Source organism: Halichoerus grypus, chromosome 11, assembly GCF_964656455.1.
Source record: "Halichoerus grypus chromosome 11, mHalGry1.hap1.1, whole genome shotgun sequence".
In the NCBI taxonomy this organism is placed as follows: Eukaryota; Metazoa; Chordata; class Mammalia; order Carnivora; family Phocidae; genus Halichoerus; species Halichoerus grypus.
The window spans coordinates 94,504,148-94,515,012 of NC_135722.1; the positions used below are offsets into that span (position 1 = coordinate 94,504,148).

Consider the following 10,865-nt stretch of genomic DNA (forward strand, 5'->3'; position numbering starts at 1 on the left):
AAATAAATAAAAAAATCTAAAAAAAAAAAAAAACACAACCTTACTGCTTGGTAGGACTACATTTTACTTTAACCACCGAAAATTTAGCTCCCAAATTGAGATGTGTTATAAGTACAAAATACACACCGAATTTCAAACCCTTAGTGTGAAAAAGGAGTGTAAAATAATTCATTAATAATTTTAGTATTGATTAAATGTTAAAATGATAATATGTTAGATACATTCGGGTAAAATAAGGTATAGCAATAAAATTTTTCAGCTATTTCTTTTTACATTTTTAATGTGGCTACTAGAAAAATTTAAATTACAAACGTGGTTCTCATTGTATTTCAGTGGACAGTGCAGATACACAGTTTAGAACTCTGGGCATCAGTAAAATATATGCCACAAGACTTTTTTTTTATTAAAGATTTATTTATTTATCTGAGAGAGTGAGAGAGAGTGGGGGGAGGGGCAGAGGGAGAGAATCCTCAAGCAGACTCCCCACTGAGCATGGAACTCCACACGATCCCAGGACCCTGAGATCATGACCTGAGCCGAAACCAAGAGTCGGACCCTTAATTGACTGAGCCACCCAGGCGCCCCACAGACTTTTTCTTTCTTTCTTTCTCCTTTCTTCTTTCTTTCTTTCTTTTCTTTCTTTCTTTCTTTCCTCTTTTTCTTTCTTTTCTTTCTTTCTTTCTTTCTTTCTTTCTTTCTTTCGTTCTTTCTTTCTTTCTTTCTTTTCTCTTTTTCTTTCTTTCTTTCTTTCTTTCTTTCTTTCTTTCTTCTTTCTTTCTTTTTTTTCTTTCTTCTTTCTTTTTTTTTTTTGTGTTAGCCTGAGCTAATATTTCTTTAAACTAAAAATTAAAACATTCCAAATGATGTTCTTTGGCTGTTGTTTAGGATCATCCATAATGGTGTTATTTGTACCTTACACTTTGCAAAGCATTTTCACCCATAATAAGTAAGCCCCTATGTCTCTATAGTGAGATAGAATGGGGATAATTACCCCATTTTACAGAGCAGGACAGCAAGGCTAGCTAATCCCATTGGTAGTGAGGAGCAGAGAAGGCTTCAGTCACTTTTTCAGGTTCAGTTGCCCATCCTTCCTTGGCCGGAGGCTGCCTCAAACACACACTTGTGCCCATCACTTCTCACTTGCAAATCCAGAGGCCTCTGCCTGCAGCAAAATTGCTCAAAAGAAAAGGAGTCCAGATGGATTTCTAGGATGTTTCCTATGGATGCACAAACACAGCAATACATCAGCCCTTGGTATGCAAGAACATTGTTACAGCCTCTGTACTTCCACCAGAGGCTTTCTGGATGCTTGCATGTGTGGGTGCTGATCCAGCTGCATGCTCATCCCCTTTCCACACTCCAGCAGGCATTCTGGAGCCGGCGGCTTGGCTCCAACAGGCTGCTAAAGCAAGTACCTCCAGACAGCAGGAAGCCCTGGGAAAACGTGTGTCTTCTCTGCATAAATTGCCTACTTATCCCAGACCCACTCAGATGGGCACCATCTTCCTGACTCTACCTGGAAGTTCAAAATTGCTTGCTCAGCTCTTGGCCTCTCATGGCACCCTCTTGAGAACCCCTTGCACAAAAGACATGTGTGACCTGGGGCAAGCTGCATAACCTTTCCGAGCATTGTTGCCCCATTTTTAAAACGAGGATGATGATAACGGTCAGAGTTGACTCCTAGGGCCGAGGAGGTAAGGTGGGGCTAAAACGTAGTTTGGACCCTTATCCCCAGGCCACCTACTGTTCAGGGCAGGGTCAGGCAGAAAAAAGGGTCACCATTCTCGAAACCACTCAGAGATGCTATCTGCCCACTAAGTCAGTGCCTGCAAGGCCACCCACCCGGGGAGTCTTGTTCTTGTTGCGAAGACTCGCTGTGAGAGATAATGCAGAGCACACTTGGTCAGAAGTGACTCTTTCAGGATGCTGCAGTTCAGGAGCTAAGGAAGTATTTTCTCTCTTCATGGAACTTTCTCTCCCTCTCTGAGGTAATAGAAAGGAGATGACAGACGTGCTTCACCCCTTTCATTTGTGTCTGTTGCCTCAGTTTCTCATTTGTAGACAGAAATGACAGTAACGGGGCTCTTGTGAGAATTAACGAAGGGCCATGTGGCCCAGTAGCGAGCATGGGGTAGGCCTGCGGTGATTCTGAGCCTTCTTCCCACTTGCGGAGAGAGAGGGAGGAGAACAGCAAAAGGAGAGGGGCCTGAGCATCCCACGGATGTCCCTGACCTCCTTTCCTGAAGTCTCAATTCCTATCCTACCCCCAACTACAGACAGATGAGAGGCTCACCACTTCGCATTTGTCTGCTGGAGAATTCAGCCATGATCGGCCTACAGGTTCCACATTCTTAGCACATGGCACCCAGCTTTCTCTCGACAGGGACCCCCCTCTCACCCAAGTTGTAGCCACATTGCTCTGACTGCGTGCTAGATATTTGCACTTGGAAGATCAATCAGCTCATTCAGTTCAACATGAGCAAAACCCAAATGACCCTACTCCTTCCAAAATCCCTACCACCCCCTGCTCCCTCCTCTGGCCACCGGTGACCTCACTGATTTCACTGTGGTGGCAGCAATCAAGAGAGCTTCTACAAGGCCCACCACCAAACCTACTAACCTCACTGTGTCAGTAATCACATCATGCCTCTATTCCTATCCCCAGAATGAGCTGTCCCTCCTCCTGCCCCCAAGGCTGACCCCTTCCCTTCTCATCTTCAACCAACCCTCCCTTTCTCTCCTTAAAAGTCCCTTCTCAATGGGCCATTCCCACCAACCTACAAACTTAAAAACAAACTGTAACATCCCCCCCATTAAAAAAATTCTCTTGACCCCACATCACCCCTTTCCTCTGCTTCCTTTTACAACAGGAGCCCTCAAAATAAGTACTGATACTTGGTGTCTCTACTCTTCTATTTTCTCCAGAACCAACTTTTGTTAGGCTCTCTGGTCACTGCCATCCGAGGTCTTATCATCCCGTTGTCCTTGTCACCAGAGACCACTGTGTTGACAAATCCAATAGCTACTTCCAGTCATCATATGACTCAACTGATGATCAGCATTTGACAAAGCTAATGACTCTCTCTTAAAACACTTTTTTTCACCCTGCCTCCACAATGTCACTCTCCCTTGGATCTCTTCCTAGCTCACTGTTTATTCTTATTCAATCTCTTTTGCCAGTTCTTTACCAGCTTCCCAACCTCCAAATCTTGGAACATCTATTCCTCTTGCTTTGTCTCTTCTCACTCCCATGGTGGTCTCATCCAGTCTCATGGATTTAAAGAATATCTATACACTGACAACTCCAAAAATTATATCTCCAGGCCAGAGTGCTTCTCTAAACTTCAGAGTCATGTATACAGCTGTCTACTTGATTTTTCTTCTTGAAAGTCTCAAATGTAATATGTCCATTTTAGACCCAACCCCCAACACACACACACACACACACACACACACACACACACACACACACACACCCTGCTTTCCCCTGACATAGCTCCATCTTGGTAAATGCCAACTTATTAACTTATTCTTCTGGTTTCTCAGGCTAGAAATTATAGGAAGAACCTTGACACCCTTTCCATCTCTCATACTTCAAAACCAGGTCATCGGTTCTACCATCAAAAAATATACAGAATGTGTTTTTCACCACTTTTGCCATTATCATCCTAATCCAAACCACTATCCTCTCTGCACATCAGTGTTACAACTTCCAACCAGATCCCTGCCTCTCTTGTGTATTTCATTTTCCACCCAGCAGCAGAATGACAGCCATAAAATAAGGCAGATCATAGCACTCACTCAAAAACGTACATCCTCTGCCCTGTCCCCTTGAAAGTCTCATAGTTGACATCAGTCATTGGCATTTAGCACATCCTGATATACATCTTTCATTCATTCAACAAATATTTATCTTATCAGGCTTCCATCATATATTATCAATATTTTCTTTCCATACTTGCACCTGACCTATTCAGTTATGTTATAAACTCTTTGAGAGAGAAAACCAAGATCTCAAACTTATTTGAATGGTCTCTGCAAATTTATAGGTATATGTATAATTATTGATCAAAGAGAACGTGGCCTGTTTCATGCCTCTGTATAGTTATACATATTGTCCCATTTGCCTGGAATGCCCTCTTTCCTCCAGCTGTTACGATTCCCATCTGCTGGGCAAATTCTCACCCTTCTTTAAAAAGACAAGTGAGGCTGATCTCGCCCTCCTTTGGATATCCTCTACCTCCAACACATTTCACTTGTCAGGCTCTCATGTTTTTCCTGTCTGCTTTGTTTGGTGACTGATTTCCCCTCCTAAACCCATGGACAATAATATTTTATGATATATTGAAGTACTTTACATTCTTCACAGGAAAAGCACTAATTAAATCTATGCAGGTACTATAGTTCTTGTTGTGGCAAATAGATCCATGAACTTTAAATGCATATTCTCATTATTAGTACCTTATGTATCTAAAATGTGTTTCCTCCTTTTTTACCCTCACGACATCCATGTGAAGTTGCTATGGAGCATCCCCATATTGCATCTGAATTAATGAGTTCTGCAGTTTCATGCTTCTGTTGTTCTACATATTGTTCCATTTGCCCACAATGCCCTAAGAGTAGAAAGAGATTAAGTGAATTAATCAATAAAGCTATTCGATACACACTAAAGGTCCCCATTTTATTGCTCATATTTGCCATTCCTTGGCTCTCGCAAATGATATTAAGAAACAAAGAAGAATTAAGGAGTCTTATAATAATAAAAATTCTGAAAAATCATGAAGAAAAAGGTGATAGTAAAGATCATCCAGTAGATAAACTGGCATTTTCTAAGGAAACCACCTTGATTCGGATTTCGGCTCCACCTCTTTCTAGTTGGGTGCCCTTGGGCATGTTATTTTATATCCCTTATTCTCAGTTTCTTTATCTACTAAGTGAAGATGATAGAAGAAACTAACAGAAAGTATGATGACTCAAAAAAAATGATGTATATAAAATACTTAACATGCTGCCAGGCATGGAGTAAGCACTCTATGAGTAAATAGATATTATTTATAAACATTATTGTGTCAATAATGCAATATATGTTAAGAAAGAAAAAAAGAAGAAGAAGAATGTAGCAGGAGGGGAAGAATGAAGGGGGGGAAATCGGAGGGGGAGAAGAACCATGAGAGACGATGGACTCTGAAAAACAAACTGAGGGTTCTAGAGGGGAGGGGGTTGGGAGGATGGGTTAGCCTGGTGATGGGTATTGAGGAGGGCACGTTCTGCATGGAGCACTGGGTGTTATGCACAAACAATGAATCATGGAACACTATATCTAAAACTAATGATGTAATGTATGGGGATTAACATAACAATTAAAAAATAAAAAAAAAAAACAAAAAAACATTATTGTGTCAAAAGACCAGAAATAGAAACATGCTTTCATACTTAAATTCTGGAAACAGCTTAATAGTGAACATAATCTACTCTGGCAGAATCCTAGAAAATATTATTGAACAGATGACTTACGAAGAGAAAGAGGGGATATCTTTAGGTTAGCATAGGTTCAGATGACTAAGTAAAATCCACTAGTTTCATTTCCTGCTTGGAAAGGATTGTTAGGTGAATTAATGTGATTATACAGAGGTAGTATATCTTCATTTTTTGTAATGTTTTATACTCTCTTTGGTGATTTCTTTAGGAGAAATATAGGCAAAATGAGAATTCTGCCTGGTAAGCTAGTCAAAAATATATCAATGCCCATGACAGCGTAACTGATACCAGGCCTGCCTTCCTGTGGTAAATATCTAGAAAACAAGGCACGAGCAATGAAACTATCATCTTTAAACATTAGAAAACAGGCTTGAGTGTGATCCCTGAAGAAAGAGATGCAAACTAGATGAGTCTTACAACTCATCTTACTTTCATCTGAAAGTGTTTCCAAAGATCAGTACAGGAGCCTGGTGATGGGTATTAAAGAGGGCACGTTCTGCATGGAGCACTGGGTGTTATATGCAAACAATGAATCATGGAACACTACATCACATCTAATGATGTGATGTATGGTGATCAACATAACATAATAATAAATAAATAAATACGTAACCAATTTAATCATTAAAAAATAATAATAATAAAAATAAATAAAAATGGACACAAAAGGGAGCTTCTGGCTGGTTCATTTGAAGAGCATGCAACTCTTGATCTCGAGGTGGTGAGTTCATGCCCCACATTTGGTGTAGAGATTACTTGAATAAATAAACTTTAAAAAAATGAACATAAAAGATTCGAACAACCCCTTCACAAATAAAGATATATGAATAGCCAAGCATGAAAAGAATCTCAACATCATGAGTCATCATGGAAATTAGAATTAATTCCACAATGAGATACTACTACACACAGTCACAGGGGCTTAGCAAGTATGTAGAACAACCGAAACCCTCATATATTGCTGGAGGGAGAACAAAATGGGACCACTCTTTAGAAAATTGACAGTTTCTAATAAAGTTAAGCATATATTTACCTTATGGCTTATTCTACTGTTAGGCATTTACCCAAGAGAAGTGAAAGATTTGCCCACACAAAGACTTGTAGAGAAATGTTTGAGACTGGATTAACCATATTAGCCCAAACTGGAGATAACCCAAATGTCCACCAACAGATGAATGAGTAAAGAAATTGTGATAATTCCTTACAATGGAATACTCCTTAGCAATAAAAAGATCAAACTAATATGTGCTACCATGAGTGAATCTCAAAAATATACTCAGGAAACATAGCCAGATACAAATAATACATTGTATGATTTCTTCATATGAAATTCCAGAATAGGCAGTACTGTACTAATCATTAGTGACATAAAACAGATTTATGGTTGCCTGGGTCCAAAGAGGGTTGAAGATTGCCTGCAAAGAAGCATCATAAGCGGTAGAAATGTTCCATATTGATGTGGTGGCACTTACATGGGTGCATACATTTGTCAAAACTCATCAAAGTGTACACTTAAAATGGGTTCGTTTTAATGTATGTAATTTACATGTAAATTACAGGCATGCCTCAAAGATACTGCCGTTGGTTTTCAGACCACTGCAATAAAGTGGATATAGCAATAAAGTGAGTCAAATGAGTATTTTGGTTTCCCAGTGCATATAAAAGTTATGTTTACCCTATACTGTAGTCTATGAAGTGTGCAATAACATTATGTCTAAAACAATGTACACACCTTAATTTAAAAATATTTTATCGCTAAAAAACAAGAACTATCATCTGAGCTTTTAGCGAAACCTCATCATGGATCACAGGTCAACCATAACAAATATAATAATAATGAAAAAGTTTGAAATACTGCAAGAATTACCAAAATGTGACCCAGAGACACGAAGTGAGCAAATGCTTTTGGAAAAAGGGTGCCAATCGATTTGTTTGATGCGGGGTTGCTACAAACCTTCAATTTGTAAAAAATGCAATATCTCTAAGGTGAAATAAAGCAAAGCGAAATAAAACAAGGTATGCCTGTATGCCTCAATAATGCTGATCTTAAATCATCAAAATTGGTTACATAAATTGAACTAAAAGTACAGGGCTTTGTTCTCAACCTCACTGGAGTCTACGTTCTTTTATAGCAAGAAATTATATTTATCAAGTTTACGAGTGGCACATAGTTGGGAGAGTTTCTTTTATTTATTCACCCAACAAATATTCTTTAAGCACCCACTATATGCTAGAGAGTTAGGGCTATAATGGTGAAGAAAAAAATCAAGTCTCTATTCTTACAGCATTACAGTCCTCAGGTGAAGCAGGCACTAATCAAATAAGTGGAATGTGCAATTTTAAGCCAACAGCTCTGTGAAACCACAGAAAAAGGAAGGTGGCCTAGTCTAAAGGGGGCAGGGTCAGACTCCTCGAGGCTCCCATCCAGTTGAGAGCTTAAGGACACATGGGTAGGACTTATCTAGTTGAGGGGTGCCTTTTGCATTACAAAGTCCCAGGGTGGGAGAGGAAAGCATTTTGAAGGAACTAAGGGGAGATCAGTGTGGCAGAAGCCCTAAGAACAAGGGACAGAAGGAAGCATGAGCTGAAGCATGGAAGGCAGGGAGCCAGGTCAAAGCCATGTCCTGGGAGCAACGCAAGGGATCCTGAGCGGGAGTGATGAGGTCAGACCTGCGCCATGAGGGGCCAGCATTGATGTAGCAGGAAATCCACGAAACAGGATTGGCTGCTTACACTTGGGTGATGGCAGTAGGGAGGCGGAGTCGTGGTAACAGGAAGTAAACTGACAGTTCTTGGTGAAGGACTGGAGAGGGGGGTGAGGGAGAAGGAGGGGTCCAGGATGACAACCAGGCTTCTGCCTTGCATACCTCTATGGGTGGAAACATTCCTCACTGAGGTAACAATACGTAGGTGAAGAAGCAAATTGGGGGTGGGAGGAGATGAGAGGCATACCCAATCTCAAGTACCGGAAGGACACTAATCGGCAAAGTCCCGACATTTGGAAGATCTGGGCTGGAGCTGTGGCATGGCAGCCATCAGGGAAGGACAAATCATCCAAAACTTTGGGAGGACAGGATCACGAGTGGAGGTGTGAGCACAGAAGAGTAGGGGCCCAGGACAGAGCCCAGAGGAGAACCAACAATCGAGGCCCAGCCAGAGGACACAGGTGCCACAAAGACAATGACAAGGAGGGCCTGACAGGTAGGAAGAAAAGCAGGAAAATGTTATACCTTGGAAGCCAAGGAGGGGTAGAGAGCACTTGAAGGAGGATGCAGGTGGGGACCGCATCCGTTCTAACTCAAGGTTCCAGACCCATGCCTAAGGCCAGTGGGAGGGTGGCAGTAATAATGTCTAATATGATTGAGTACTTACTGTCCATTCTAGACGCTGTTCTAAGCACCGTACCCATGAATCATCTGATCCGAGAGCCTTTGCTCTGACAGCAACAATGGGTAGGAGAGGGGAAGCTCTGCTCTAGATCACCCTGCCAAAGCCAGAATTAACTCAAGACACCCGACTCCCATTCCAGTGCTCCTTCCCCCTACTGCCTTTTTACTGGCCTAGCCTGCCTGGCCATCTGTTTCTCCAAAACTGCCCGTCGGGCTGGGGGACCCAAATTCTCTCCACCGTGGAATGTGGTATACTCCAACACATTTCAGACTTGGGACTTGTGGGTCTACTTCCTGGCCCACCCTGAAGCCAGCTGACTCTCAGGTCAGAGGAGGAAGCGGCTGCTAAGCCAGCCTCCCGGGAAAGAGCATCTATTCCTGCAGCTGCCCCTCCCGCCCCCACCCTTTATTATTTCTTGATGATTCCACAGTTGGTCACAGGACTTCTGCAGGAGTTATTATCCCCGCAACCAGTGGGGGGATGGATAAGGGGAGCGTGTCTAGCTCAGCCCCCTGCAATTCTCTCCGCTCCCTTGCCAGCCCATCCCTCAGGCTGGCACCGTGCTCTTTCCTTCCTGGGCCTTATATAGTCACGCGGTTTCACAAGTACCAACCAAGGCAGACTGTCTGCCAGCACCTCTAACCACTCCGCTTCCAAGGCGATGGCTGAGGCGAGCTGCAAACTCCGCGTCCGAGCCAGACACCAAATAGATCTATTTTCTGCTTCTCCAGCAGGGCACCCGAGCCCGCCTCCAGAGCCCTGGGTCCCTTCCCAGCCGTGCCACGGGCACTCCACAGAGGCGTACCAGGAGCCCAGGACGCCAGGCTGCACGGGCCTCAGTGCCTAGGACTGGGGGGTGTGGGGCGGGGGGAGCCCGGCTGGCTGTGCACGGTGCACGTGGACGCGAGCAGGTGCTAACCACCGCCCTCTCCCTCTCCCTCTCCGGGCGCGCGCAAGGCTGCCTCTCTTTGTGTCTGCGTCTCTCCGCTCTCGCTGTCTGCGCCAGACTGGGTGGGGTGGGGGAAGCCGGAAGCGGCAAATCAACGTCTGGGTCTTGAAAAATGCCTAGAAGGGTGGACATTTTCATTAGAAGCCCTTGCACATTTGGAGAGAACAAGCCTGCATGAGCAGAGGCCTTCCCCTCCTAGGCCCCCCTCCTCTGCTCCCCCGCCCCCCACGCCCCACTCCCTATCACCTCACCTCCCCCTCCTGATTTCTCTACCAACCTCCTTCCTCCCTGGTCATCTGGATCTCGTTGTTCTTGCATTTTCCCAGCTGCCTGTCTGCATTTGCAGCCCTGCACGTGCACAGACACACACGTGCTCACGGTCCTCCCACCCCGGAGCCCCTTACCGCGACAACCCCACACCTTTCGCAGATTCATAAGGCAGTTCCTTCCCTGGCTCCAAGACCCCCTTCATAGAATGAGCCCTTTATTCCAAAGTCGGAATAGAAAGAGCCTTGGGTATAGTTAACTGTGGCAAGAGAAGCCACCAGGAAGGGCTATATTTTTGTATGGGAGAGTGGGTGGGCAACTTCTGCGGTTTGGGATATTTTAGTCATTTCCCAAAGAATATACTATATGAACAATCTATTCCTCCACTCCCAGGGCTTCCCTGCAAGAGGACTGTTACAAGGCATGTTCAGGGAACACAACTAATGAAATGTTTTCCCCTCACTTCACCTGAAGGCCTTTCACTATATTTAATTACTGTTCATTTTATATTTCACATGTGAGCCTATGTGCTGGGGGGAAAAAATAGGTAAAAATCTAGGACATTGTCACTTTAAGAAACTAGACTAAAACACCTTAAATGAACTCCGTAGCAGACAGATGGAAAAAAAAAAAAAGAAAAGAAAGAAAGAAAGAAAAAGAAAAAAAGAAAAGAAAGAAAAGAAAAAGAAAAAAAAAAGGCCCTTCTCCGGCCCTTACTGCTTTTGCCATTATTCATGATGTAATTTTTCAGGTGTTAGTTTGGCAGAGAAAGATTGGAACA

At 43.1% G+C, this 10,865-nt stretch overlaps 1 long non-coding RNA gene across 1 annotated transcript; it reads right to left on the minus strand.

Moving 5' to 3' along the window:
* Nucleotides 1-445: 445 nt before the first annotated feature.
* LOC118533024 (uncharacterized) lies at nucleotides 446-10,217 on the minus strand. The gene is made up of 3 exons (XR_004916011.2): nucleotides 10,095-10,217; nucleotides 4,462-4,613; nucleotides 446-1,217 (listed from the first exon to the last, which is right to left on the minus strand). It is a non-coding gene; the product is annotated as an uncharacterized LOC118533024 (long non-coding RNA).
* Between the last annotated feature and the right edge of the window lie 648 nt (nucleotides 10,218-10,865).